This window comes from Notamacropus eugenii, chromosome 3 (genome assembly GCF_028372415.1).
Source record: "Notamacropus eugenii isolate mMacEug1 chromosome 3, mMacEug1.pri_v2, whole genome shotgun sequence".
Taxonomy (NCBI): domain Eukaryota; kingdom Metazoa; phylum Chordata; class Mammalia; order Diprotodontia; family Macropodidae; genus Notamacropus; species Notamacropus eugenii.
Genome location: NC_092874.1, coordinates 459,486,947 through 459,514,942, shown reverse-complemented (window position 1 = coordinate 459,514,942; position 27,996 = coordinate 459,486,947). Strand labels below are relative to the sequence as shown.

At 40.1% G+C, this 27,996-nt stretch overlaps 1 long non-coding RNA gene across 21 annotated transcripts in view; it reads left to right on the top strand.

The window, feature by feature from the left end:
* The window catches only part of LOC140497613 (uncharacterized), a 414,232-nt gene that overhangs the window by 75,196 nt on the left and 311,040 nt on the right, over window positions 1-27,996 (top strand). For 17 of the 21 annotated variants that reach the window (XR_011964788.1, XR_011964787.1, XR_011964786.1 and 14 more), the window contains one exon: window positions 1,919-1,966. The exons of the other annotated variants lie outside the window; for them this stretch is intronic. This is a non-coding gene — a long non-coding RNA (uncharacterized lncRNA). The remainder of the gene's footprint in view (window positions 1-1,918; window positions 1,967-27,996) is intronic. 21 annotated transcript variants of the gene reach the window in all.

Here is a 27,996-nt window from a genome sequence, read left to right as displayed (position 1 = left end):
AGAGTTCTACAGTATGAGGATGGAAGGAAAAAGCTCCCAAATGTTGATGCTAGGGGTTAGACTAGCAGGGCTGAGGAACTTGCCGCCTCAAGGCCACATGTGGCCCTCTAGGTCCTCAAGTGTGACCCTTTCACTAAATCCAAATTTCACAAAGCAAATTAAATAAAGGGCTGCACCTGAGGACCTAGAGGGTCACATATGGCCTCAGGGTCAGTGGTTCACTCTGGTTAGAGTGTCATGGCTGCAAGAAGCTCTAACAGGCTTACCTGAGGTATTCTCAAGAGTGTTCCAGGCTGAGGGCCATGGCATAGGTGGCACTCAACTGGTCACGTGACACTGAAACATTGATACTTTACTGAAGGACTGAAATGTGAAGGCTCTGTTCTGTGAAGTTTGGAAACACTGGTGCTAGAAATACAGACACAGTAATGCTATTGGAAGTCATGGTGCTGTATGAAAGAGGGAAGTCTTAGTGCCCAAAAACTCATGGAAGTGATGCTCAGGATCTAAGGATGGATGCAACATAAATACTGAAGTATTAATGCCACAATAAGGGCTAAAACCTTAATGTTGTGCCATAGGAAGGATGGATGTCTAATTCCAACACATGCAGAAAGATTCATCCTTCTAGAAGTACTGAGACATTTTAATGCTTTATACAGCACGAAAGTATTAATTCTGTATAACTGCTGAAGTATTAATTTTACTGGAACTCTTGGAGTATTAATGCTGCTAAAAGTATCGCAGCATTAATGTTCTTTGCAGCACATGAAATGCTGATGTCTAATACTACAAGAACTGGAGGAGGAATCCTGCTAGTGCTACTGAAGTGTTACTAGTACTAGGAATATTGAGATGCCAGTACTATTAGAAATTAATGTCATTAGAACTAATACACTATTAATATTACATTCAGTTCTGAAGCATTAATTCTGTATGAAACACTGAGGTATTAATCCTACCAGAAATATTGGATACGGATGTTATTAAAAGTATTAAAGCTACTAGAACTCTTGAGGTATCAGTGCCACTGGAAGTATTGTCATATTAATAACTATTCAGAACTGAAGCATTATTTCTGCATGAAGTACTGAGATTGATACTCCTAAGAGCGTTAATGTTATTAGATATATTAGGGCATTAATACTACAAGCTATTGAGGTATTAATACCGCTGGAAGTACTGAAGCATCAATTCTGTATGAAATACTGAGATATGATTCCAGTAAGTATTAGCATATGAACATGACTAGAAATATTGGAGTATTCATACTTTGAGAAGCTTTGTAATATTAATATTATCCTCATGATGACATATTATTTATAAATGATTGATCGAGGTCTTGATGCTACGCATACATATGCAATAATGCATAATAATACATAAGCCATAATACTCTGCATTCAGTGTCCTTTGGATACCACCATGGTGTCTTCCATGCTTGATGTAGGGTGCAGGGGCAGATGGAGACCTGGGGGCGGGCTGCCAGCTCCATTTTACCCTTCTTATCCTCCTCCAAATGCTTCCTGTTCACATAACCATATTAGTGGAATGTTTTTCGAACCCACGGCCATTTTGGAAGCCTGTGGACATTTCAGAAGCATGACTTGGTCTTTAAAAACTGTGCTGTCGTTTTATTAATAAACACAAACTGGAGACCTGGCCCGTCATACAAAAGCTGAGCCAAAAGAAATGTCCTCGCTTCACCTCAGGTTCACAGCCTCCTGGCTCAGTGTTTCTATACTGACCCACAAACCTCTTTCCTAGGTACATCCAGCGGTTGCTCTGTTGTATAGCTTACTTTATAGCTGAGGAAACTGAGGCTCAGAGCAGTAGGGTTCCCTTCACCCAGGAAGCCTCCGAGCTGGGAGTTCACCTTCATTGTTCTGATCCCCCCATCCCATCCTCTTTCTTCCAGGATGGTGCTTCTCTGGGCTCCATGGTCTGACATAGGCGTGACTCTAAGGTAAGGTTATTCCTTGTCCTCAACTTAAACCAAAGTGATGAGGACTTGGTTGGGGGAAAAGTAGAATAACAACAAAATCCTGAGTAGCATGGATGTAGCATGGCCTTCAATTTAATTTAACAAGCATTTATTAAGCACCTTATGTGCGTAAAGAACAGTGATAGACACCGGAGATAAAAAGAAAAACAAAGTTGATGTCCCAAGAGAATGGGAGCATCTTGACGCTGGGGAAATGATATTTTTTTTTTTGCCTTTATAGCACTAATGCTTGTTGACTGACTGATTAGCCTTGAGGTATTTATATTCTCTTTGGGGAAACGACATGTACACTAATAATTAAAGTAAATGTAAAGTAATTGGGAGGGGTGGAAAGCACAAAGGTGAAGATAGTAGCAACTGTTGGAGGTGGCTTTTGTTTCTCTATTAGACATTCTAATACCGTCAAAGAAAGAGTGCATTGGGAGTGGAGAGAACAGTGTACGCAAAGGCACGGAGGTGGGAGATGGAGTGTCTTTTGAGAGGAATTAGCAAGTAGACTAGTTTGTCTGGAATGAAGAATGCACAAGAGAGAATAATGTTCAATAGCCCTAGAAATAGGTTAGAACTGTGATTTCAGGGGCTTGAAATGATCAAAAGGAATTTTCATTTTATGCTTATCAGTGACTAGACTACAAGTCTGGGACTCATTATTTACAGTTAACATTACCTAGATTTTGTTTTGGGACTGGACATTTTCTGTCCCATTCCTCTCACTTATGGTGGTGGGCTTGGGGCAGGAATGTGTTGGAGTCACCTCAAATGTTAACTTTTCAGTGTGAGCATTTATACTTTGAAAATTGGTCAGGGCTTGAGCAACTGTTTTGTTGAGGATCTAGATTTAAAGAAGTGATGGAGAAGATGTTAATAATTCAGATTAAATTTAGAGTACATAGTGTGTAACACTCTCTTTCCCACCTCCCCAAAGCTGGTTGTTAAACATTTACCAGCACACTCCTGTTTTGGGTGTTGGATGTTGTTGGTATCAAGCAGAAGACTTTTGAGCTCCAGAGAAGCTAGAGCAAACTTTCCAAAAGGGCTAACAGAAGCATTGGAAGGGACATAGCTAACTTCAGGGCTACCAAAGGTACCTTTGTTTGCTAATCCAGATTTAGCTTTGCCTTTAAAGATACCAGCAGGAAAAAGAGAAGAGCTAAAGGTTGGAAGGGGAAAGGGGGGTGGTCTTGTCTCCCCCACTTGACATAGATTAACGGTGACTTAAATCTAGAAATATTGTCAGGAAGTAAAATAAATAGACTAATCACTGGTGGGCAAATAGTATGTTAACATCACCAGGAATTGTTTTCAGTCTGATGCTTAAATATACAGTTAATCAATCAGGATTGATGTGTCCTCTAGCTCTTAATGAATCTTGCAGGACATTTATAGAGAAAAGGCAAAATCTTTAAGGAGCCCCTATAAATGTGTTTATGCTTTGTAGGGATTTTTTATTTATATATGTAGCATGAGTGCCCATTACTTCTAAGTGATGGCTTGTTTTTTGTGTCCGCAGAGCTTTGTAATATTTAATTTTCCTCCTTGGGGAAAGAAATGGGCAAGTGGTTGAAAGAAGGCACATGATGGGTCATGTTCCATGACGTGAACTGGCCAACCCATCTCCATTTTACATGTTTGTTTAGATTTCATAGAATTCCCCCTCTCCATTCTCCACCTCTCCCCCTTCTCTGCCAAAGAAAGAGACTAATAGAGAAAGAGCCAGGTCTACACATTCTAAGGTTTTCTTCTAAAATTTGCTCAGTACACAAGTTCATCTTGGCCTGGAGAGCTTGAGCCCTTTCTAGGACACAGCTGTGCTCAATAACAGGAGTATTTTCCTAAAGCCAAAAGGGTCAGGGTGCTTTACAACATACTCCAAGGAATTTTCTCAATATGTTTGTTGCCCTGGAATTTAGTTGTATCAGTCATTGCATGAAAACATAAGGAGTCCTTTGGAGATGGTTTTTTTTTTTTTTTTTGCCATAGATCCTTGACTTCTACTCAGAATCAAAGTGAATAAATATTTCTTAAGCACCTACTATGTGTCAGGCATTCATGTATACATGAATCTGAGGATTCATAGAAAGGCATTGAAACCCCTGCCCTTAAGGATCTCACAGTCTATCTAAAGTCAGCGGCAGCATAAAAAGAAACTGAAAACTCTGGGGGGGATGGGTGGTGTAGTATGTTGCATAGGGGCATGATGAAGTCCCACACTGGAGATGGAAATGGTCTGAGGTGGTGTGAATTACAAAGTTGATTGATCTTACAGAATGATGAGTTTCTGGAGAATCACACTTAAAGAGTTCTTAAATTCCATTGGGTTCCAATTCCATGCCTGATGCTTATTACCTTGGGTTCATTTAGGTTCCCTGGGCCTCAGTTTTCTTACCTGTAAAATGAAAGTATTGGGTCAATAGCCTCTGAGACTCCTGGGTCTAAATTTATGACCCTCTGTGATGTATTCTTTCTACTTTCAATAATTCCTTCTCTGGGACTAACTTTCCTTGGTTCAATTATCCCCCACTTCTAGACCTGAATCTAATCACTGTTATCTCTGATATACTGGGAGATAAAGAGATTGACACCTTTCCTTCCCTTGCATATTTGATTCCTTTGGACTCCTTGTTGAGGGTGGCTCCATCCACATCCATGCTGGTGTGTTGAACCTGTGATTAGTTACGCTTAGGTCCTAAAGCTAGAGTTTTCTTCATTCCTTTACTTAACATCTAGATTCAAAACCCCACATTCACTTTCAAAGACCAAGAGTCATTGTACTAGTGTGAAAGTTTCTGCAGAGGAGGGTCACTCTCAGGGACTTCCTCTTCCCATTTGTGTATAAAAAGCCCTGTGTATAAAAAGTCTGACTGAAGAGTTTTTATCCTGGAGGCTATAGGAAATCTGGCTCTTAAGATGAAAATGCTCTTATCTGTAGGTGAACACCTACTACTCGATAGTTAATTATTTTGTCAATTGGAAGAGCTAGAAATGCCACCTCCTACCTAGAGAGTTTGGCTGACCAGGTCGTGGTCGAGTAGACCCTTCTGGGGCTGGCCCCGTCCCTAGTCTCCAGAGGCTCTTTGGTTTGGAGCTAGAAGGGTCCTCATAGATCATTGAGTCTAACCCCTTCATTTTACAGATAAGGAGCCATTCCCCAGCTGTATCCCATACTTGGAACATTCTTCCTCCACTCACCTTGCAGGCTTCCTTTAAGCTCCAGCTAAAATTCCACCTTCTACCGGAAGCCTTCCCCAATTTTTCTTAATTCCAGAGTTTTCTTTCTTTTAATTATTTCCTATTTATTCTGTATATTACTTGCTTTGTGCACGCACTCACATACATACACACACATACATGTACACACTGAATCTGGTCTCCCTCATTAAATTATAAGCTTCTGGAGGGTAGGGACTATCTTTTACCTCTTTTTGTATTTACAGCACTTAGCCCAATGCCTGGCACATGATAGGTACTTAATAAATGTTTCTTGATTGAATGAATGATTGATTCAGAGAGAGGTAAGATGATTTGCCCAAGGGTACATAAGAGGCAGAATTCAAACTCAGGCCCTCTGATGTCAAACCGAGTTGTATTTTTTCCCCTACACCACACTGTCCACCTTTTTACAGAAAGCTTAACATTTTATGGAAGTTCTTTGAAGGTAGTCACTGTCTTTCCTTTCATATTTTAAATCTCAGCACTTAAGCCTGTAGGGTTAGAAATTTTTCTGGACTTGAGATTTTTTTTTTTTTTTGATATTTGGAATCCCAAGCAAAGACAATCCTTTTGTGCCCTCTCTGTTACTTATTGTTCTAGATAGTAGACAAGAATGCTGAGATGGGGAGCCCAGGGTCAAGCAGCCAGTATGTGGTAGAGGGGAGAACTTAGACACCAGTGTTCTTGGCTTTGAGGCTGGCTCTTTATCAGCTACGACTATGAACTCATTTTATCCAATTAATAATCCTTGGAAAGGGAGAATAGGAGACACTCTCCTCTCCATGATCAGAAACTCATCCTCTGAATTCTCCCTAATGTCTACCCCAAACAGTAAGAAATGTGGAAATGCTGTGATTTTTGGACATCTATTAATCAAAGGAAGGGGAAAAAATTTCCACTCTGCAGTCTGTTACCATTCATAACTGTATCTGAAAGGAAAGTTGTGGCTATACATCTATTATTCTGACAGGCACTGGAGGGAGGATAAGTATGAGATCAGCTCTAAGCAGGTCCAGAAATTATTGGTAAATGGCACTAGAATTTGTGCTTTGTATTAAAAAAAATTTTCAAGGTGAATAGATAGCACAGGAGAGAAAGAATTTTTATCTTGTGGAAAGATAAGTCATTCAAATAGTCCCAGAACAAGAAACATGAAGAAAATCAGGTACGGAAAAAAGCCATAAAGGTGATCCTGTGTTTCTGCTGACTGCTGGAATCAGCTAATTCTTGAAATACAGTATATCTCTTGGCCTTTGCAGAAATACATCGGGATTTGCTTACCAGGCTGAGTTGGCATTCAGAGAAAGAGAGCCAGCCTTCATTTTCAGATCTTTAGAGGCAGTTTGGAAATCTGCATGGAAATTAGCTCAAGGCCTCAGCCTGGCCAGAGCAGAGCTATTTTATAAATAACTGGGACGAGGCACCAACAGCACGAGCTGTATAAACTGGGAATTGTTGCTCCTTCAGAGTTTGCTGCCTCAGTGAACAGAGCTATGTTTAGATTTGCCTTCCAACTTGCCGAATGGTCTTGTGTTTGGACTCTGTTCCAGTTCTTTTGTGTTTATTATTTTTGAATCCCTGACCACAATAATTCTTCCCTTTGAAAATGTGTTTTTGCTTAATGGCAAAGGCCCCTTAAATCTTGACTGTAGCTTGAAGACAGACTGACTTAGAGTATTCTGAATAATCAGGAAGGGGCATGAACTAGACCAGACACCATATAGTTGATTTACCGTGAGCACAGAGGTTGCCCATTGGACCTCCAACTCCATGATCACGGTAACTGTGGTTTTCAACAGTTGAAGAACCAACACAGAAGATAGACTGGGGAGAGGTTGGCTGAAACCCTAACCTGGCTAAAGTCAGGTTAGAAGGCAGGTTTTTCTGTATGAGCATGATTGTCATCACCATTACTTCCCAAATTATCTTTTAATAGGCTTAATTTAGCTTCAGGTCTACAACTCAGAGACAGATCTCTTATCTTGTTTTCAGCAGTAATTAGGAAGGAGGATTTTTTATACTTTTCTCTTTTGAGATTCATCTAAACTCCTTGAACACAAGAGCCAATCTTGATTTTCTGTTAACCACAATAACTGTTCTGTACAGTCTTGTTTTTGTCTGTTTAGTACTCATTAGCTGTGTGATCTTGGATAAGTCACCTAACTTCTTCATGCCCTAGTTCTCTCATCTGTAAAAGAAAGGAGTAAAATTAAAGCAGGGTATAGGACAGTGATAAATGACAACTGAGAGAAAGGAGAACTGTTAATTAAATAATCCTTGGGATAGGAGTCCAGAACAAGAGTGGCTAATAGGGAATTGATAGAAGACAGGAAAAGAGTTTGATGAGTTCAATTCACCTGGCCAAGAATGAAAGACATCCAAAGATGCTGAAAGAGCTGTCAGATTAAACCACTATTTGAAAGAATATTGACAGAAAAGGGAAATTTTATTCTACATTCCAAAAAAAGGGGAAAGAGAAGGAAATTGTAAATTCCAGGTCAGTGAGTTCAAATATTATTCCTCCTATGATCCCAAGGTATATTATTAAAGAGACAGTGAACAATTAGGCAAAAAAGACGTTCATGGAGGTTCATCATGACTTCAACAAGAATAAACATCATATAAGAATAGGTATTTTCTGTATTTCCATTCTTTCTAAATTCTTTTTACTCTGTTCACAAGCTCTTTTAAAAACTACTTTATTGAAGCTTTGGGTTTTTTAAAATGAATTCTTATTTTTATTTCTTAATTTTACATCCCCTATATATCCTTGTACCCCCTCCCAAGAGCCATCTCTAATAATAAAGAATAACAAAGAGTGAAAAGGGCATTTTATCAAATCTAACCAAATCATCAAAAGTAAGACATTCTACGTAGTGTTCTGTTGTTAATATTGTTTGACTGTTTTCAGTCATGTCCGATTCTCCATGACCTTATTTGGGATTTTCTTGGCAAAGATACTGGAGAGGTTTGCTGTTTCCTTCTCCAGTTCATTTTACAGATGAGGAAACTAAGTAAACAAGGTTAAATGGCTTGCCTAAGGTCACACGGTCATTCTATATCTGAGGCTGGATTTGAACTTAGGTCTTCCCAACTCCACAACCAGCACCACCTAGCTGCCCATGCAGTATTCTACACTTCAATTACAATTACAACAAAAAAAAACAGGATGAGCTGCCTTCTAATATTTTATTCTTTGGAGCCAAGCTTGGTCATTATCATCTCTCTCAGTTTTGATTGTTTTGTTGTTATCATTCTATTTAACATTGTTGCCATCAGTGTCAATACTGGTGTCCTGGTTCTGCTTGCTTAACTTTGCATCAGTTTATAGGAGTCCTTTCATGCTACTCGGCGGTCATTCTATGCTTTTTTAAAGACAGCAACATTCCATTCCATTCATGGACCACAATTTGTTTAACAATTCTTCAACTGGTGGGCATCTACTTTGTTTCCAGTTCTTTGCTACCACAAAAAAGTGCTGTTATAAATATTTTGATGTATATAGGGCTTTTCTTTTTGTCATTGACATTCTTGGGGTATATTTTATGCAGTGGAATCTCTAGATTAAAGAGTATGGACATTTTAGGTCCCCCTCTCTGTGCATAATTCCAAATTACTTTCCAGAATGGTTTGACCAATTCATAACTCAACCAGTAGCACAATCCCTTCAACACCGACTGTTCCAATCTTGTATCCTCTTTGCAAATTTGTTGGGTAATAGGTGAAACCCCAGAGTTGTTTTGTTTCAAAATTCCCCTAATGTTAATGACTTGGAGCATTCTCTCATTGATTTTTAGTAGATTTTCGCAATTCTCCTTTTTGAGAACTGTTTATATCCTCTGGCTATTTATCTTCTGGAGAATGGCTCCTGGTCACATTTCTGTGAGATGCCTAAAAAATAATTGTATTTTGTGAGCAATCTGTATTATCATCAATAATTTGTTGAGCTTCTCATATTAATATGAGGAAATTATTAAATATTTTAAAATTAAATATTAAAAATGAGAAAAAAACTTAAAAATTGAAAACCGTTTTCAAAAAACACCAAACTGATATAGGCAGACAGTTTTAGAGGCAGACAGAGGAATGGAGAACAGTTAGTCAGCTCGAGTTATTTAATCTTATGCCTGTGTTCTCAGCAAACTCATCTTCAGATGATACCAGAGTCTGCCCCATGTCCTTCGAGGAACACTGCCAGCTGCTTTTGAGCTTCATCCTGTTTAGACAGTGGTTTTAAAGTGCTTTTCTGACATTATCCCTGAATACACAGTTAGCAGATTTCAGCTAAGATTCCTGCTAGAGAGACAGTTTTCTGTCTGTCTATCTTTCTGTCATTGGTGTATCGCTTCGACTCCAGCACAACCCTGGTCCATAATCACTTTAAACTCCTTTGTCTGAATATCATCACCCAAAGGAGTTCCAAATCAATGATCTTTTGGGCAAGTTCACCCATTCTTTGTTCTCTCAGTTGGCCAAGGTTGCTCTTCTGATCTTAATAACCTCTGAAAGTTTTATAGGCTTTTGACCATTTAACTTTTCTTGGGGGTATTCCTTTGCCAAAGATGTCAGAGATATTGTCCTATTTCCTCAGGCCAGTGGCTTGTCCCAGCTGGCAGGGCTGTTCATTGAGCTCACGGCTTTGGGAAGGTGTCCCAGGACCTTCTGGCATGATAAGACAGGTTGTACATTGGAGCTGTTGTTTCAGAGCCCAGTTTTCATATACTCAGATTCTACAGTTCAAATGAAACGAGTCCTTTGGGGATTGCCTTGCGGTGAGCATGGTCCTTTGAACTCCACGTTCCACATTGCCCATTCTGTTAGGGTTGTTGAACTCAAATTGCAAGGGACATCAGATCCATCTGATCTGCAATGATGAGGGCAACTGAGATCCAGTGAAATGAAGTGATTTGCCCAAGGTGACCCAAGTGATGATTAGCAGGGCAGATGGTACTGATTAATGAATGCTTATTAAGAACTGAGTTCAAATATGACCTCAGACACTAGCTGTGTGGCCCTGGGCAAGCCATTTAACCTTATTTGTGTCAGTTTCCTTATCTATAAAATGAACTAGAGAAGGAAATGGAAAACCACTCCAGTATCTTTGCCAAGAAAACCCCAAAAAAGGATCCTAAAGAGTCAGACATTACTGGAAAAAGACTGAGTTATTAATATATAATATAATTATCAATATTATTAGTGTTACCCATGATAATAGCATTTCTATAATTCTTTGATGTTTGCAAAGCACTTTGCAAGTATGATCCTCCCAACAACCCTGGGAAGTAGGTACTGTTATTATCCCCATTTCAGATACAAGGAAGCTGAGACAGATAGTGGTTAAGTTACTTGCTCAAGGTCAAACAGCTAGCAAGTATCTAAGGTCAAATTTGAACTCGGGCTACTGACTCCAGGTGTAGCTCTCCTTGCACTCTGGTGCCCCCTAGGATTTCAAAGGAAAAACTTCTGGCTAAGGGGAAAAAGACGAGCAGATGATCAGGAATGCATCACAGAAGCAATGATATCTATAGTATACTGGGTCTCAAAGGATGGGTAGGAATTGGAGAGGCAGAAGCTGGCAGAAAAGGAACTTTTTAGGTTTAGGACATAACCTGAGCAAAGGTCTGGAGGTAGAAAGTATGGAATATGTTTTGGGAACCTAATGGAGCCCAGTCTGGCTAAAGGTTCAATGTGCAGTAGTGAAAAATGTGTGCAGAGCATTAGTGAAAGATTGAGGTAGAAGGGCAGGTTGGGAAACATCAGTAGAGGCCAATGAGGGTCATCCAAGGAAGCCTGAATGTTGCCTAGTACATAATTGAGGAGTCATAGAAAGTTTTTGGTCTATACTTTAGGAAGCTTAAAACCAGCATTGGGAATCCCTAAACAATCACTGTTGGCCAGCCAAGCATGAGAAATGGTGCCTGAGGCTAATGAGCAGGGCTATAAGTAGGGTCTAGTAACTAAGGAATTTCCTTGGAGTGGTGACATCTTGGGGCCATATTTCCTCACCACAGTAGTCTTTTCTACTGTACAGTGCCCCCTCAAATAGCCCACTCACATTCACTTTTGTCAATCCTAATCCCTACCTCCACCTTCTCCTTCCTGATTTATCACCAAGGTTGAATGGGGTTAGGAGTTGTCTGCCATACGTTAGGGACTGGGATCAGCCTTTGAGGGACATGATTGCACCCAATGACTGAATAATGTCTTCTGTACCTCCCCCCCCAACAAAATTCATCCTACAAGCCAGTCAGATTTCCTAAGTCTGGTTCTAGAAATTAGGAATTATTGTTGGTCAGTCCTTTCAGTTTGTGATCCCATTTGGGGTTCTCTTGGCAAAGATACTATAATAGTTTGACATTTCCTTCTCCAGCTCATTTCACAGATGGGGAAACTGAGGCAGACAGGGTTAAGTGACTTGCCCACAGTTACACTGTAAGTGTCTGAGGCTGAATTTCAACCCAGGTCTTCTTCCTGACTCCTAGATAGGAGCTCTATCTACTGCACCACCTAACTTCCTTGTTAATTAGGAATACAGCAGGGTTTATGTGCCTAAGGTTGTTACTCTAAGACCCTGGAGGGTTCTGAACCTTTCTTCAACACACTTATCTCTTCCTTCCCCATGACCTGAATTACCGTCCCCAAGTATGTGTTAAAGAATGATGCACCCTACTTTCAGCCCACAGGCCTGCTGGCCAGAAAGGCTGCTGAGTTTCTCATTTGTGATCTCTAGCTGAGTTCATGATCCTAGAGCCCAGAATTCTTGCAGGAATGCCAGCTGAGGGAAGTTAGTCAACTTCTCCCCCTTCTAGGAAACAAAGAGATAAGAAGCTTTCATACCCATTCACCAGATATTATTTTTTCACCCTGCCAAGTGGAGAAATGAGATTTGGAGTACAGTTATCTGCTTGTAAGTAAGCATTCACTATGTAACCCTGTCACTTGGTAAGCCAGGAAACATCTGGAGGAGGAGGAGGAGACAAGGATTAGTGAATCAAGTGCTGGATTTGGAGTTAAGATGTGCCTTCAAATCTTGCTTCAGACACTTTACTCATGGTGTGATCTGGGATGAATTGCCTAACCTCTCCTCCCTCAGTTTCTTCATCTGTAAAAGGAGGGGTTGGACTTGTTGGCCTCAAGTTTTTTTCAGCTCAATCATAGAAGACCATGAGATCACTTCCTGTGAGGATCAGTGAACACTCATAGGGAGGGACCTGGGGAAGGGAAGACTCAGCGGGGAGACATGATGACTGTCTTTGAGTATCTGAAGGGGGATTCCTTGGAACAGGGGTTAAAGGGAGTGGAGGGAGTGTTTGCTCCAAGGAGTGGGGTGGGGCCCGAACTAGGAGCTACAAGGGTCAGATGCAAAGAGGCCATGTTAGATTTGATGTTAACAAAAAAGGACTCACAGCTGGCCAAACGTAGGCTGACCTGCCTCCACAGGTGGGGGCTGACCACTTGGTAGCCATGTTGTCGAGGGAATTCCTGTCCAGGTAAGGTCTGAACTGGTTGGCCTCTGAGGTCTCTTTCACATCTGAGGTACTGCAATGCTGTGAGTCCTTGAATTTAACTATTTGATTTTATTCAATAGACATTTATTAAATATGTCCTTGTGAGGCATCATGGGGCCTACAGACAAGAAGGAAAACACTCCCTGCTCGTAAGGACATGAGGAGAGAAGTGGGGGAGGGGCACAAATGGTTCCCAAAGAAGTAACTAGAAAATAAGGTTCAGACCTGTGAGAGAGGTGGTGTGGAGTAGTTAACAGAGGAATTCAGCTGTGGAGTTAGGTAGTCCTGGGTTCAAGTCTTCTTTCTGACTATGACTTTGGGCAAGTCATTGATCTCTTAGTGCTCCAGGAAGGGTACAACTCTAAGTTTATTAATTACAGAATGGGTATTGTTCTGCATTAATAAAGGGCAATCACTTCCTGGGAGCTTTGTGCCAATGAAGTCACAGGTCCAGTCCAAAGACAAAGTATGTAATTTTGGGAGAAGGGGTCTGGGAGGGGAGTGCTATCAATTAGGGGGATCCAGAAGGGTCTTTTGAAGGAGGTGGTACTAGATCTAAACCTTGAATGGAGTAAAGGTTTCCATGAGGCAGCAATGAGGAAGAACATTGCAAGTATGGGGGCCAGTCTATGCAAAGAAAGGAAGGCAGGAAATTGAAGGTCACATTCACACTGCATGAGACAAACCAATCAGAATGTCACCAGAAACTTAGCACGTGCTCCCTGAGGATGCAGAAATAACCAGAAGGCCACCCCGGTTTGGGATTTGTCCTATGCTGTGCTCCCACCCTCTATAACATAGGGAGGGCTAGAGTGGGAGGATTAAGAGATTTTTCAGCCTGGTCCTTGCTATTTCTTTGGCTTTGAGCCAGCAATCTGAGAGACCATAATTGGATAAACATTCTAAATTAATAGTAACAGAAGAACTATGCTCTGGATGAAAGAAGTCCCAGCGCTCTTTCATCAAAGTGACTTCCCTTTGTGTTCATTGCCTAGTTGCAAGTTGACTTTAGAACTCATAGAAAAAACCTAGTGATTGATTATACCGGCAAGGGGGGTGGGGAGGGAGTCAGGATGCAAAGTGGAAGCTAAGTTGATGTTCCTGGAATGAGAGATGGGAAGGGACAGAGATTGGAGCAGAGATTAGGCCATCAGATCTGAAGGGTGAGAGGAGAGATGAAGATGGAAATACTGAGGGTTAAGATGACCAAAGAACGCTGGATTAAGAGTCAGAAGACATGAATTTGCATTTTGGCTCTTCAGTTTAGTAGTTGTATGGATATCACTTCCCCTTCCTCAATTTCTCCATCTGTAAAATGGAGGGAATGGACTAGAGGTACCTCATGCCTCTAACTCCCATGATCCTAAATCAAGGCCAGCAAGACTTGACTAAATGGACCCTCTCACTTGGTTGGATGAGTGTATACTTACATGATTTTAGCTGAGTTTTTGGTTGAGTATTTGTTTTAATTTAAAAGATATGGTAGAATATGTTTCCTAGCCCTTCTTAAAATATATATTAAATTGAATTAAAAAGTATTTCAAAAAGATGCTGGTAGAAGCCTCTTAAGAGTTAAAAATATATCATTATCCAGAGATCCCCTAGAATTGGGGTAGCTAGGTGGTGCAGTGGATAGAGCACCAGTGCAGGAGTCAGGAGGACCTGAGTTCAAATCTCACCTCAGACACTTGACACTCACTAGCTGTGTGATCTTGGGCAAGTCACTTAACCCCAATTGTCTCATCCTGGGTCATCTCCAGTCATCCTGATGAATATCTGGTCACTGGATTCAGATGACTCTGGAGGAGAAGTGAGATTGGTGACCTGCACAGCCCTGTCTCACTCAAAACAAAGTCAAGTGCAAGTCATGTCATCATTTTTCTGATGGCATGGCCTTTGGCAACAAAGGATGAACACACAGATTAGAATTATAGTATAATAGATTTTTTAGAAGTCACTGAGTTCAACCTCCTTGTTGCACAGGGAAATTAAGTGACTTGTCCACATGCAAGTAATAAACATTAGAGGTAAGATTTGAACCCAAGTCTAGGGATACAACTGGGAAGTAGTCAAAGTGTCTTCACTTTCAGTTCTCTATTCTTTTCTCTTGGCTTTGTGGCCAACCCTTTTCTTCTATTCTAATTAGCCAATGCCTTGCTAAGATTTTCATTGACAACAAAGCCCATAGCCGGTAAAGACTCAAGGTGGGTTCTATCTTAGGGATATTTTCATTTTATTAGGTTTCCCTAATAAAAAGACTTTTAAGGTTTAAATGAATGAAGACACATAGTGGAGTTGATCTGGAAGGCAGGACCTCTTTCCTCCTCCTTCTCCCAATTCTGCCTACTTAGAAAACAGCTCCTATCTTTGAATAATTGAAAGTGTTCCTAGAAATTTTTTGGAGAACCATTGACTTGGAAGAAGAGCTACAAAATGTATCCTCCCATATATTCTAAATTAAAAAAAAAAAGAATTGGCTGTGAATGAAATGACTGAACAACCATAAGAGGTAGAGGTGTAACTAAGTTGGGACTTTATCCAAGGGTGACACATTTACCTTCAGATTTATAGTTTACGCACAGCACTTAATCAGTCTTATTGCAGCATAGAAATGACAGAGCTTAGCTCTTAGCAAGAAAAATTAGTTTTTTTCCTTCCACTTTCATTTAGTTCCCCCAACTTTTTGCTGCATCCAAGGGTTCCTTTCATCCCACTTGTCCATAGCATGATTTGTGATCCTTGCCCCTAGTACAAAATTTTCTCATTAATTGCTTTCTATGTTACTAAGGGTGTTCCTTCTACATTCTGTTAGTGACTCCCTCTAGCTTGGTACAACATGCCAGAGTTTGTATAGTACCACACTGGCATAGCTTAGAGAACCAAGAGTTACCTTGACTCAGTGTAACAAAGCATGTTTAGGAACCTAAAAAACAATCTGAACTTACAACACATTTGTAAGTCTTGAGGCAGTGTCATATACAACAGAGGTATAAAATTCACATAGAAATGGGGGCAACTGAACGTAAGGATTCCTCACTGCCACGTATTAGAAAACCACATATTAACATTACATATGTTTAATTTTATTTTTATTTCTTTTGTTAAATAGTTCCCAATTTGTGGCTTATGTCTTTGATGCAGTAGCATCAAAAATATTACAATCTCTTTTAGCCTTAGTTTTCTTGTCTGTAAAATGGTAACAATGATAGCATGCGTTTTGACCTTGTCTTGGTAAATGGTGTAAGACATTGTTCTGTGCCCAGTTTCTGACATACTGCTTTCTAGTTTTCCAAAAAAATTTCTACCAGTTAATAAATTCTTATCCCCAAATCTTAAGTCTTTACACTTGTCAAATGGAAGGTTATTATATTTATTTGCTGTAGACACAAATTGTGTGTCTACTTTGTTCCATTAATCTACTTTTCTATTTCTTAGCCATGTCAGATAGTTTGATAATTAGTGTCTTATAATATAGTTTAAGTTCTGCTACTACTAAACCTCTTTCCTTTACATTTTTTCCAACTAATTTCTTTGAAATTCTTGAATTTTTTGTTCTTCCAAATGAATTTTATTATTTTTTCTTAATTTAGGAAAATACTTTTTTGATAATTTAATTGGAACAGCACCAAATATATAAATTAGTTTAAGTAAAATTGTCATTTGTTTTATATCGGTCATGTCTACCTATGAATAATGAATATTTCTCCATTTATTTAATCTGATTTTATGGAATATTACCATGCAATAAGAAATGACAAGTTCAATTAGCTTAGAGAAACATGGAAAGACTTCACAAGATAATGGAGAGTGAAATGAGCAGAACCATGAAAACACTGTATACAGTAACAGCAACATTGCTTTAGGAATGACTTTAAGTGAATAAGTATTTTGACTTTTATAAATACCCAAATTAAGTGTAAAGGACATATGAATAAAGAGAAAGAGCTGACAAATAGAAGCATGCATAGAATAATTGTATGTAACGGTAGCTATCTCTAAAGTGGGGAGGTAAGGGAAGAAAAAAGGGGAAAAGAAATTTTCATAATAACTTTATTATCTGTTTAAAAGGAATAGCAAATTGTACATAATAGGTTTGCAGTTTCATGTACAATCATCTTTTTTATTGCATTGTGTTATGGAATTTCTTATCTTATTCCAGAAGTTGAAAGTAAAATAAATAATGAAAATATTAACATCCTCCTTGTAACTGGGTTATTGTGATGATCAAATGAGATAATGTCTGTGTTTACGAAACATGAAAGCATTGTTATCAATGGGAGCTTTTATTATTTCCTACAGCTAGTTTTAGAAAAGAGTTTATTTTCCTTGATACTAATTGTTTTCTGAATGTCTTCTAAGTGACTCAGTAGAAAGAACCCTGGGCCTGGAGTCAAGAAGACCTGAGTTCAAACTCAACCACAGACACTTAGTGGCTGTGTGACCCTGGGCAAGTCATTTAACCTCTGTCTGCCTTAATCCACTGGAGAAGAAAATGGCAAACCACTCCAGTATCTTTGCCAAGAAAATCCCACAGACATTTTGGTGTGCTGTGGTCCACAAGGGGTAGCAAAGAGTTGGACACAACTGTATGACTGAATTACCACCATAAACTGTGTAAAAAGTAAGTGTAGGGTATTCTGGGGGGACACAAAGATGTTTGTGGCCTTGAACATTTCTTACACACTTGTTAGGAGCATTGTGCTAAATACTGAGGATGCCAGCAGAAAAATGACCCTGCTGTCCAGGTGGTCACACTCTAATGGAAAGAGAGTCCAGTTGCAGGGAAACTGGCAAGGATCTGGTCTTGACAAGAAGCTTGCTATTTGGGAGGATGAAAAGCAGAGTCAGATAATGCCAATACTAGGGAGGTAAGTGCCATGTGGGTAGACGCAGGCCTCATAGAAGTTTATAAAAGAGGGAGATCATTTTCTGTTGGAGTGATCAGGCAAGGCTTTGTGAAGGAGCTGTAAGCTTCACCTTGAAAGATGGGTGGCATGTTAATAGGTAGAGATGAGAGGAAGCAAAATCCGAAAATCAATGACAAGGAAAGCATTCTAAATGAATAGTAACAGAAGAATGGTGTTCTGACTGAAGGGAAATATAAGCACCTTTTCTTCAAGGTGACTTCCTAGGTAAGGGCAGAATTGTATGCCTCTTAGGCATCTCAAACTCAGCATGTCAGTTTGGAATTGACATCTTTCCCCTCAAACCTTCCCCTCCTCCTGGTTTTCCTGTTAATGTTGTGAGCACCACCATCTTGTTGGTCATCCAGAACCACAAACTTTACATCATCCTTGACCCCAATCTTACCCCACATATATCTAATTTGCTGTCAATTCTTGCCATTTCTATCAACAGCTCTCACCAATGTCCTTTTCTCTCTACTCACACAGCTGCGCTTCTAGTATAGTCTCTTATCAAATCTCACCTGGACAGTTGCACAAACCTTCTAACTGGTGTCCTTTGACTCAAGACCCTCCCCATTCCAACTGGTTCTCCACTCGACTACCAAATTCCTAAAGCACAGACCTGACCATGTTACTTGCCTACTCAGCAAACTTCTGTGACTCCTTATGACTACCAGAATAACCTATAATAGCCTTGATTTAAACCCTTTAAAACTGCCCTGAACTGGGACATTTATGTTAACCATTTATATGGAAGATTTTCGATCAAGGAAAAAAAAGCCATTCAATTCAGTTAACATTCATGAAGCATTTATTTTGTGCAGAGCACTAGGCTCTAGGTCCTAGTCCCTAGCACCCACTAGGGAAAATATAAAGCTTACATGGTTGCTGTCCTCATGGAGCTGACCATTTGGTAGAGGGATAAGACAAGTGTTAATGTGTGCTATGGGTAAGTCCATCAGTAAGGTACAGACAGGGTGCTCTTCTAAGTCTGAGAGGGAGGACAGGAGAGAATTGGGCTTCTGGTCAGAAGAGAGATGTTCTTCTGACTTTTACCAGCTTTGTGACCTCAGGCATCTGTAAAATGGGGATAATAAAGCACCTGTCTCACTGGGTTGCTGAGGCATTAATGAATGAATGCATTCAAAGCACTTTACAAACCTCCGCATGCTCTATTAGTGTCTGCCATGATTTTTGTGAATACTCACCAGGGAATCAGGAAAGGTAGCATTAAAGGATCAGTAGGAATTTGACTGATAAAGCAAAGGAAGGGAGAACATCTTGGAACAGGATGAGATGTCACAGGATATTTGAAGAACAGAGCTTCATTCAATTGGTCTGGAATGTAGAATACATGAGAAATTGAGAATGTGGCAATTAGGTATATCTTGCACGTGCAAAATAATATTACAATATGCATAATATTGTAAAGTAGGCAATAAGGAGCCACTGAAGATTTTTGAGCACAGGAGTAATCTGTTAAGACTTGTAGCTAAGGAGAATGCCTAATTAGAGATGTGAAGTTTAGATTAGGGAAGAAAAAAGGTATTTATGTATTCAGTCAATTAACAAGCATTTCTTTAGCACTTACTGTCTACTAGGCATTGTGCTAAGGACTGGGGATACGAAGGCAGCATCATAAATATTCCCTTCCCTCAAGGGGCTTTACATCCTTTTAAGGGAAGGGGGAGACAACATGGATGAAACTAAATACATGAGTGAAGGCTCCCAGTAGCCCAGCTACTTCAGTCCTGTTCACCTAACCAGAAAACGAGATGCTTATAAACACAGCTGTGGGAAAGTGACTAAACCAGGAGCCATCTCCTTTCTCTCCAAAACACATTATCACCACAGCATGCTGGGGGAGCCCAAACAAGGAAAATCCAGTCAGCCGCCAACCACTGCAGCTGCCTTTCTGAAACGCTTCACAGGCTTTGAATAATTCAGAGTTTACGTTAAATACCTTGTTATATTAACAAGGTGAAGATAAACTGTTTACTAATGAACCCTGAGGTTGAAAATATGAAGAATTTCTCTCTGGTGCTTAATTTTCAAATTGGCAAAGGAAACCTGGGCAACCAAGCCTGACTTGTGAGTCAGTTTATCTTTTCAATAAACCAGGTAAAGCTGAGGGGCCTTAGACCAGTCTAGTAAGATCCAGAAACCCTCAGAGTGTTTGCCTTCAGTTGGGGAGGCTAGAATTCCAGCTCTCCATTTTCAAAGCAGCCAGCATGTTTGTTTTTACTTACTTTCCCAGGAAGATAAATGGAGTTTGCTTTTCTCAAGAAGATCAGTGGGGACCATTTGTTTCTCCAACTTCAAGTGTCCACACAGAGGAACTGATGGTGTTTAGAAACTGAGCCCGTTTGTGAGTAAATGGTCTTAAGGCCATGTGTTAATGCTGTGGAGAATTAATGGGAATTCCCAAGCCCTTATCTAGGAGGGAAGCTGGGTCAACAGTGGTTGGCAAGAGGAGTTGAGGGAAACGTGAAACAGACATAATCACTTGTGGATTTATTTCTGGGTCCAGGAAAGGTATTTTACAAGGATCTTTGGTACACTCTACCCAGTCCAGCAGGACAGGCCATTAACTCATGCAGAGAGGGCTGCACGGAGGATATGGGCACTCACTTTCACTGTCATCTAGTCCATTTTTTGATCTGGCAAGTCAGGGGTGAAAGGTTCCGGAATTTATTACTAGTCCCTTAAGCTGCCCAGTTCTCCTTTACATGCAACTGAAAATCACTATAAATCCTGCTTAATCTTTTTTTTTTTTTCCTGGTAAATTGCTGGAAAACGCTGAAATACTTTATGTTGGCCTAGTTCCCTTGAAGATGCCAGATCCAGCAGGGTTAGATTTTGTCAGGTTGGTTTTATGGGCAGAAGAAGGAGGAAAGGTAAGGTGGAAATGAAGGGGGTTAGGGTGTACAAAAAGATGGCCTCTATGGTCTTTTAAATATCTCTTTTAAGAATACTTTTTTGAAACCTATGAGAGAGTGCAGTGAGTGCTTGGGACTACAGAGAGATGGTCATTTTGCATTTCAGTTTCAACAAACTTGAGGTACTGAACCATGTTGGTAATTCAGCCACTGTGTGCCAGGCACTGTACTAATCTCTGGAGACACAAGAAGAGGTAAAAGACAGTTCCTGCCCTCATGGAGTAAATTGTAAAACCATCCAGTCTAGAAGTCAATCAACTGAAGGAGGAGGGGAGGAAGGATGAATAGGATGGTAAAAGCATATTATTAAGGACTTGGTAGGGACACAATTGAAAATATGTGTAGACTCCATGTTTTTAAGGTTTCCTTTCCTACATGGCATAGAGCTGAGGAAATATTGCTCCTTGGGAGAAATTCTCTGGACTACATTTTTGTGTCTGAATGCAGAGTTTAAGGAAGCATCTAGAAAGGATTGATTTGTAAGAAGTTCTCTGCTTGGAAGAAAGCTTAAAATATAGACAGTAGGCATGAGGAAGAGAAGGTATTCAGAGTGAGCAGCATGCGTAGAAAAGTAAGAAGTAAGATGGGAGCCTTAGCTGGAAGGGGAAACAAAAGAGGACAATGGTGAATTGGATCTTGCATCCCTAAATCCAGGAGTTATGACCAGACCCTGATGACTCCAGTGAGCCTTCTAGAGAAGAAGAACTCTAAGAGGCAAATAGTGTTTCACTCTGAACATTTACCCTTGGGCCATGAGTTTTGAGGTGACTGTATCCTCCCAAATCAGGGGGATTTGTCCTTTCACTGAACTGGGAAATAAGAGGAATTAAAGGACAGTTTCACTATAACTGAACTGTTAGGAGTTGAAATGAATTTGGCAAAACCTGGCCATGGCAGACGGATGTATAAATCTGTTAGTTAAACTCACAAAAACTAAATTGTTGTTGAAAATATGCAAAAGTGAGCCCAGATTAATTGAGACTTCTTGGGCCAGAAACAGTCATACCCATCAATTTTCATGTTGGAGGGAGAAAGCCCCCCTGCCAGATTCTTTCCCACAGGCCATCAGCAATAAATAGGAGTGACACTGACCATTGTCACATTATACCCAAAGACAGTGTTCCAAGGAATGACCAGATGAATAATACTAACCATAAAATACCCTAAAATGCTCACTTTGGAAAATGCTCATTTCCCCAAGGTAACAATGGATGAAATCCAAGAAAATCAAGGGCAACAAGTTTGTCCTTTTTTATCTGTTTGAATCAGCAAGGCAACATTAGGTCATTAAATCCAAGAAAACCAAATTATTTGGCTCTACCTATCCCTTTCTATTTTTTGCTTGTGTGAGGGAATGGAGGAAGGTGACATTATGTGAGCCAGCTTGTTTTACTCTCCAAAGAGTCCTTTCCACATGCCTGCATCATCCCCACAGGGCTTGCCTTTCTCTTACCTAAGGAGTTAGGGACCCTTTCTAGTTGGTTGAAAAGACTGGCATTTTTCAGTACTAGATGAGGTGGGAGTCTTTTTTTCAGACCTGGCCTCACACATACATAGGAGGTAATCACCTGAATAGTGTGATTTGAGTTGTAGACAGGGAGGCAGAATGACCAATCAATCAGTGGTAATGCTGATGCCAACCTTTGGACAAAGCACCGTCTTCTCTTCTGTTGTGGATGCCTGTCGGCTGTAGTTTAGGTTTCTAGTCTGGTGTTGAGATAGCTTTTAGTCTATGACTGTAGGACTGATGTTTTTGAAGGCAGGAGAGTGAGAGAACCAGGTAAGGAGTCTTTTGTGATAGAACAGGGTAGCTCTGGTGAACACCATTATCTGGGTGACTTTTCCTATGTGTTTCTGTTCCTATGGTTTTTGTGTATGTACAAATGAATAATGAGCTAGTCCCAGAATGAATAGGACAGCAGTTTGCCTCGTTCCACTTTATTCTATCCTCTAAGCTACCACCAAAAGGGGTTTCTAAAGTATGGGGAGAGCAAAATCAAACCCCTGTTTGATCGATTACAGTTACTCTTTATTTCCTCTAGCATCAAACATAAGCTTTCCTTAGTGTTCTTTTACAATCTGACTTTCTGGACTTCCTTGATAACTACTTTCCTTAACATGCTCTCCAGTCCTGATACACTGGATTTCTCAGTGTCCGCACATCCTCTTTACCTTCCGCCTCTGTACTTTGCACTGACTATCCCCCAAGCCTCAGATGCTTTCCCTCCTCATTTTCACCTGTTGGAATCTCTGATTCCCTCGAGATTCAGTTCAAACCCAACCTTCAGCAAGTGACCTTTCCTGGTTCCCCCAGCTGCTAAGCCTTCCCCCTCAGGTCAACCTTACTTGACTTTTTGTACGTGTGTGTTTGTAATTGTTGTCTGTATCCCCATTGTGTATCACAGAGTCTAGTACATTGTATGTGCTTAATGAGTACTTTTGATTAACCGATTTGTGAAATCACAAAGCTCCTTTAATGGCTCTATGTTTTATCCTGAATCAAAGGCCTGTTTTTTCACCAGTATTTTACTGATATTATTGTATGACTTCAAGCCATAGAAAACAATGATTTCCGGTAAGTTAAAAATTATTCAAATTTAAAAAAAATAAAAATTGATGCAGAGGGCAGTAGAAGGACCTGTGGTAATTGTAAGCATACTACAACACATAACAAAACAGGTAACCAATGAGGGATTTTAAGGAATTGTTCTGGTAATGAGTGGCATCAGGGAACTAGTTACATGCTTGAAAAAATAAAAGCTAGACAGGTCAGGTGATAAGAGTGAAGGATACCCTATGAATCGTCCATGTGCTCTACCTGCTAGTATCCTTGTGATGTCAGGATAAAGCAAGAGTAGCCCCAGTGTGTTGACTCGCTGTGGTGATTTTATGGCAGTATGTGGACAACAGCTGTAAGGATGAGGAGGGATGGGTAGCCCTCAGTTGGTTTCATCACGGAGAAAAAGCTCACTGATCTCTTTCAGTATTTGTGTTTGGTGGGCATTCCTGAGGAATGTTTTATGTATCAGGCTGTACTATAACTGCCTGAGATCTAAGGAGCAGAAATCACCAAAGAGTAGGACTGCTGTGTTACAACGCAGCAGCAGCAGTGCTGTTGGCAATACCTTCAAAGTCCTTCCCTTTTCCTCTGGGCACACCTCTGCTAGAGGTATCAGGAACCCCACAGTAAGACTCTGGCTTGTATAGACCCATTAGACACTGCTTTTTTCTAATCCTGCCCTTCCTCAAATGGGACAACTGAGGCTCAGATAACTAGAGCGATGTACCTAAGGTCATAACTCTAAGGAAGGGCACAAGGAGTCCTGGGATACTTTACCTCTGACCCAAGTACTCTTGTTATTGACTATAAGAGGCAATGAAAGACTCACTTAGTCCAAGTATTCCCCTCATTGGTCTGAAATTCCCGCTGTCATTAAAATAAATTTTCCAAGTAGTCATTTTGCCCTCCAAAAATCCTTTCAAGTTATATTTCCTTTATAGAAGTATAAAATCATAACTTGTTATTATAGATTTGCATCAGGACCTATGATTTTATCAGTAGAGGAAACTCAGTAAAAAGACTAATGCTTAATGACGACAGCCACAACAGTGAAAATAATAATAACTGTAGCGAGCATTTATAGAGCACTCACTGTATACCAGGCCCTGTGCTAAGCACTTTACAAAAATTATCTCATTTGCGCCCCATAACAACCCTGGGAGATGAGTACTTTTTTGTCCCTATTTTACAGATGGGGAAACTGAGGCAGGAGAAGATCTGCCCAGGGTTGCACAACTAATAAGTGGCCGTAGCTAGATTGAACTCTAGTTTTCCTGATGCCAGGCCCAGCTTTCTGTCCACTTCACCACCCAGCTACCAAAGACTCTCTATATACTGGCGACAGTTTTGCAATTTTTAGTCTTAGACTAGGTTCACCTAGCCAGTATGGGTAGGAGTCCCAACCCTGAGTCCCAGGCTGGTTCTGTATCTACTACCCCACAGTGCCTCAGTAGATTAATTTCTCATACATACAGTCAGATACACAGATACATTTCAATGGCAAAGCTAGTAGAAGAGTATTGGATCTGGGGTTTAGAGAGGTCCAAGTAGGCTATCAGAATAGGGGACCTGGGCATTGGGAAGGAGACAGGGAGACACAGGATGACCAGAAGCAGCAAAGGGGAGGAGGGCAGCTTTGCTGACCTTGACCCCTTCACATATTTTATTTTGGCTATTGAATTGACTCCCCCTCCCCCCCCATCCTTCAGATACTCTTTGGGTCCCTGTAGCCATGATAAAGCAGCTTGTTAAAGATAAGGCAGGATCTCAAAGAGGTGTGTGCCCCTGCTAAGCAGATCACTCTTTCCAGCCTGATGCCATCCCTATACACCCTTCAGTTTGAGAGCCGTCAGCCTTGATCTTGACCTGGTTTTGGTCATCTGACCATTGGCAGTTAATGTTTACTATCCAGGCAAGCCTCAAATACACAACCCATCCCTGAGAAAAGACAGAGTCCAAAGCTAGCCTGATTAGGTGCTAATTAACTGTATTTATTGAGCATCCTCCCCTCTCTGAAAGAGAACAAACTGCAAGCAGATATCTTAAATGGAGTATTTCATGGGTTTTCCAGTTCTACTACTGGACCACAGCTATCTGCGTGCTTCCTTGAAAAGTTTTGTTATTGTCATCGAGTCGCATCATAGTTCTGTGGGGTTCAAATTATTCTTGAACTCCTCCTCATCTCATTCCTCACATCTTTTCTGAGGTTGCTCAGATAGAGATGAGCTCAGGTGTCTATCCTTCATGGAGTAGATAGATTGGCAGACTTGGAATGAAATAGACCAGGGTTTGATTCCCTTGTCAACTACATAACTCTGGGCAAGCTGCTTACTCTCTCTCAGCCTCAGTATCCCCTTCTGTAAAGTGAGGATGATAATAGCACCTACGTCTCAGAACTGCTGTAAAGATCAAATAAAATGATTGTAAAATGCTTAGCCCAGTGCCTGGCCCATTCAAATGCTAGCAGCTGTTGTTATCAGCATCATCAGTATAGACCAAGACTTCTTAAACTTTTCCCACTCTGGACCCCTTTTCCCATTTCAGCAGCATTGTGTGGTCTGAGGGCATGCTCAGTGGTCAGAACCAAAGCTGCAGTGAAATTGTGTAATGCAAAGCGGGCAAGCACTGCCAGAAACACCTCAGATTCATTATGCATTGGATTTTAAATTAATTTTTGGTCATTGTGTGTTCAGAAACCTTTTACTGTTGTCAAATTTTTCACAACCCCCCATGAGGTTGTGACCCACAGTTTAAGAAGTGCTGATATAGGCGATACATACATATATTATATGTATACAATATATATGTGCCATATTTTGTACATGTATACATATAGGATATTCATACATATATATGCAGACAAACTACTCATATATCCTTGAAAATCTTAGTCCTACATGCATGTTGGTTAGTAATTATTTTATATTTCATGTTCTAACAATGACTAAGCACATGGATAAAATGACTACTTTTTGTGATTGATAAAGAGCATTAGAATGTAAGTTCATCTTCAGTCCAGCTCCAGTAACCGATGGAATGACAGGCATGCTGTGTACCTCATCCTGTTTCTAACTGGTTTTTTTAAAACATTTTCTGCTAAATCTCTATGTTTTGAGAGTTGTTCATTTCATATAATTGGGTTATTGAATGTTTGATATGTATCATTTATTAAAAGTGTTCTTATATTTTGTGGATGGGTGTTATATCTTGGAAATTGTGGGCAGCTGCCTGGTCTGGGAAGATGGTTCAAGTACTGTTTGTTGGTTTTGAATTCTCAAGGATATTTTGAGGTCTTTATTTGTAGAAATGGAGATTCCTTGTCTGTTTTTGAAAGATACTGAGCTTCTTATGTCTAATTCTGGTCAACAGATTCTGTCTTGTTAGGTTAAGTAAGAAAGTTTTACAGCCTCCAGTGCTATGTTGCACAGTGCCTACTGTTTTGTTTCATTGATCCATAACTCTGTCCTCTTTCAAGATTATCCTGCTGAAATTTTTGGTGGCAGTATTTTATGCCTCAATCACTCTGCTGCTTTGAACAAATCTGTGTTTTAGTCTTTTGCTTGATGTTTCTTTGTATGCACATTATTGGTAAAGTTTATGTGGATGGTCTCCATGCAGGGTTTTATTCAACTCCTGGTTTTTAGATGTATCATTGGTTCCATTTGGAGAAAATCCACTTTTAATTATATTTGTCAAATCTAGTGCTATGTACTTATTGTCAGATTTTGGTATTGTCTAGTGACGTGATGTCTGTATGTTCCAGAAGCATTTTTCTGCAAGTTTTTAACCTGTTTATCATGTGCCTTAAGAATATCCATGTATGAATATTCCATCCTCCAGGAAGTATTCATGTTTTTAAATCTGCCTTGGAAAAATGGGCCCCATATTTAGTTGAAATGGAGTATATTTTATTAGGATGCTTTCCATACTGGTTATTATCCATTTTACATTACCCAAAATGTATATTGAGCCTGGTATTATGTAGGTGTTAATTTCCTTAAATTTGATCTGGGAGTCAGAAAAAATAAATGCTTGTTAACTAAAAAAAGATAAAGATTGCGATATGTGGCAATCTATACCATTGGAGAGAGTTCCCACATTGATGAGATGGCAGATCTATAGAAGTATTATTTTTGGCGTGATGTCAGTAAGAGTTTTGTGTCAAATGATAGGCTTGGTCTTTTTGTGTGATGTGATCTCTCACACATTCAAGAATATAGCCTTTGGTTCACCAGGAAGGAAACGGACTCTCTGGTTCTGCTAAGACAAACAGAGCAAGTTCCAACGGTCCATGAGAAAGAACATGATGTGTGTGTAAGACACAGGAGGGCTGCGTCCCTGTGGATTGAATCTGAATGCACAGAACTATTTCAGAATTAGGGAGCAGACTCCAGGACTTGCCATACACAGATAGGTTACCTGAACCATGGTCAAAGTAAAATTCTCTATTCCAAGTAAAAATGAGAATCAGATATACAAATGAGAGTGTAATCAGTTTATAGGATTGTAATGGATTTGCCTAAGTTCATTCTGGTGGATATAATGCAAAGCAGTTGGAAAATAAAATGCTGGATAGAGTCAGAGGACCTGGGTGTGTGAACCCTGGTTCTGTCTCTTACTATTTGTCTCAGTGTTATTGGTCACTTCAACTCTCTGGGTCTCAGTTTTCTCATTTGTAAAATGAAGTTTGAACTTGATGGACTTTAAGGTTTCTTTTGACTCTAAATCTTTGGATTTCAGTTCCCTAGGGCTCAGCTTCCTCACCTGTAAAACTATTGTTGTGTTTGTCCTTCATTCTCGAAGAGGACCATGACATCAAGATGATGACATGACTTGCAGTTGACTTTGATTTGAGTGAGGGAGGGCT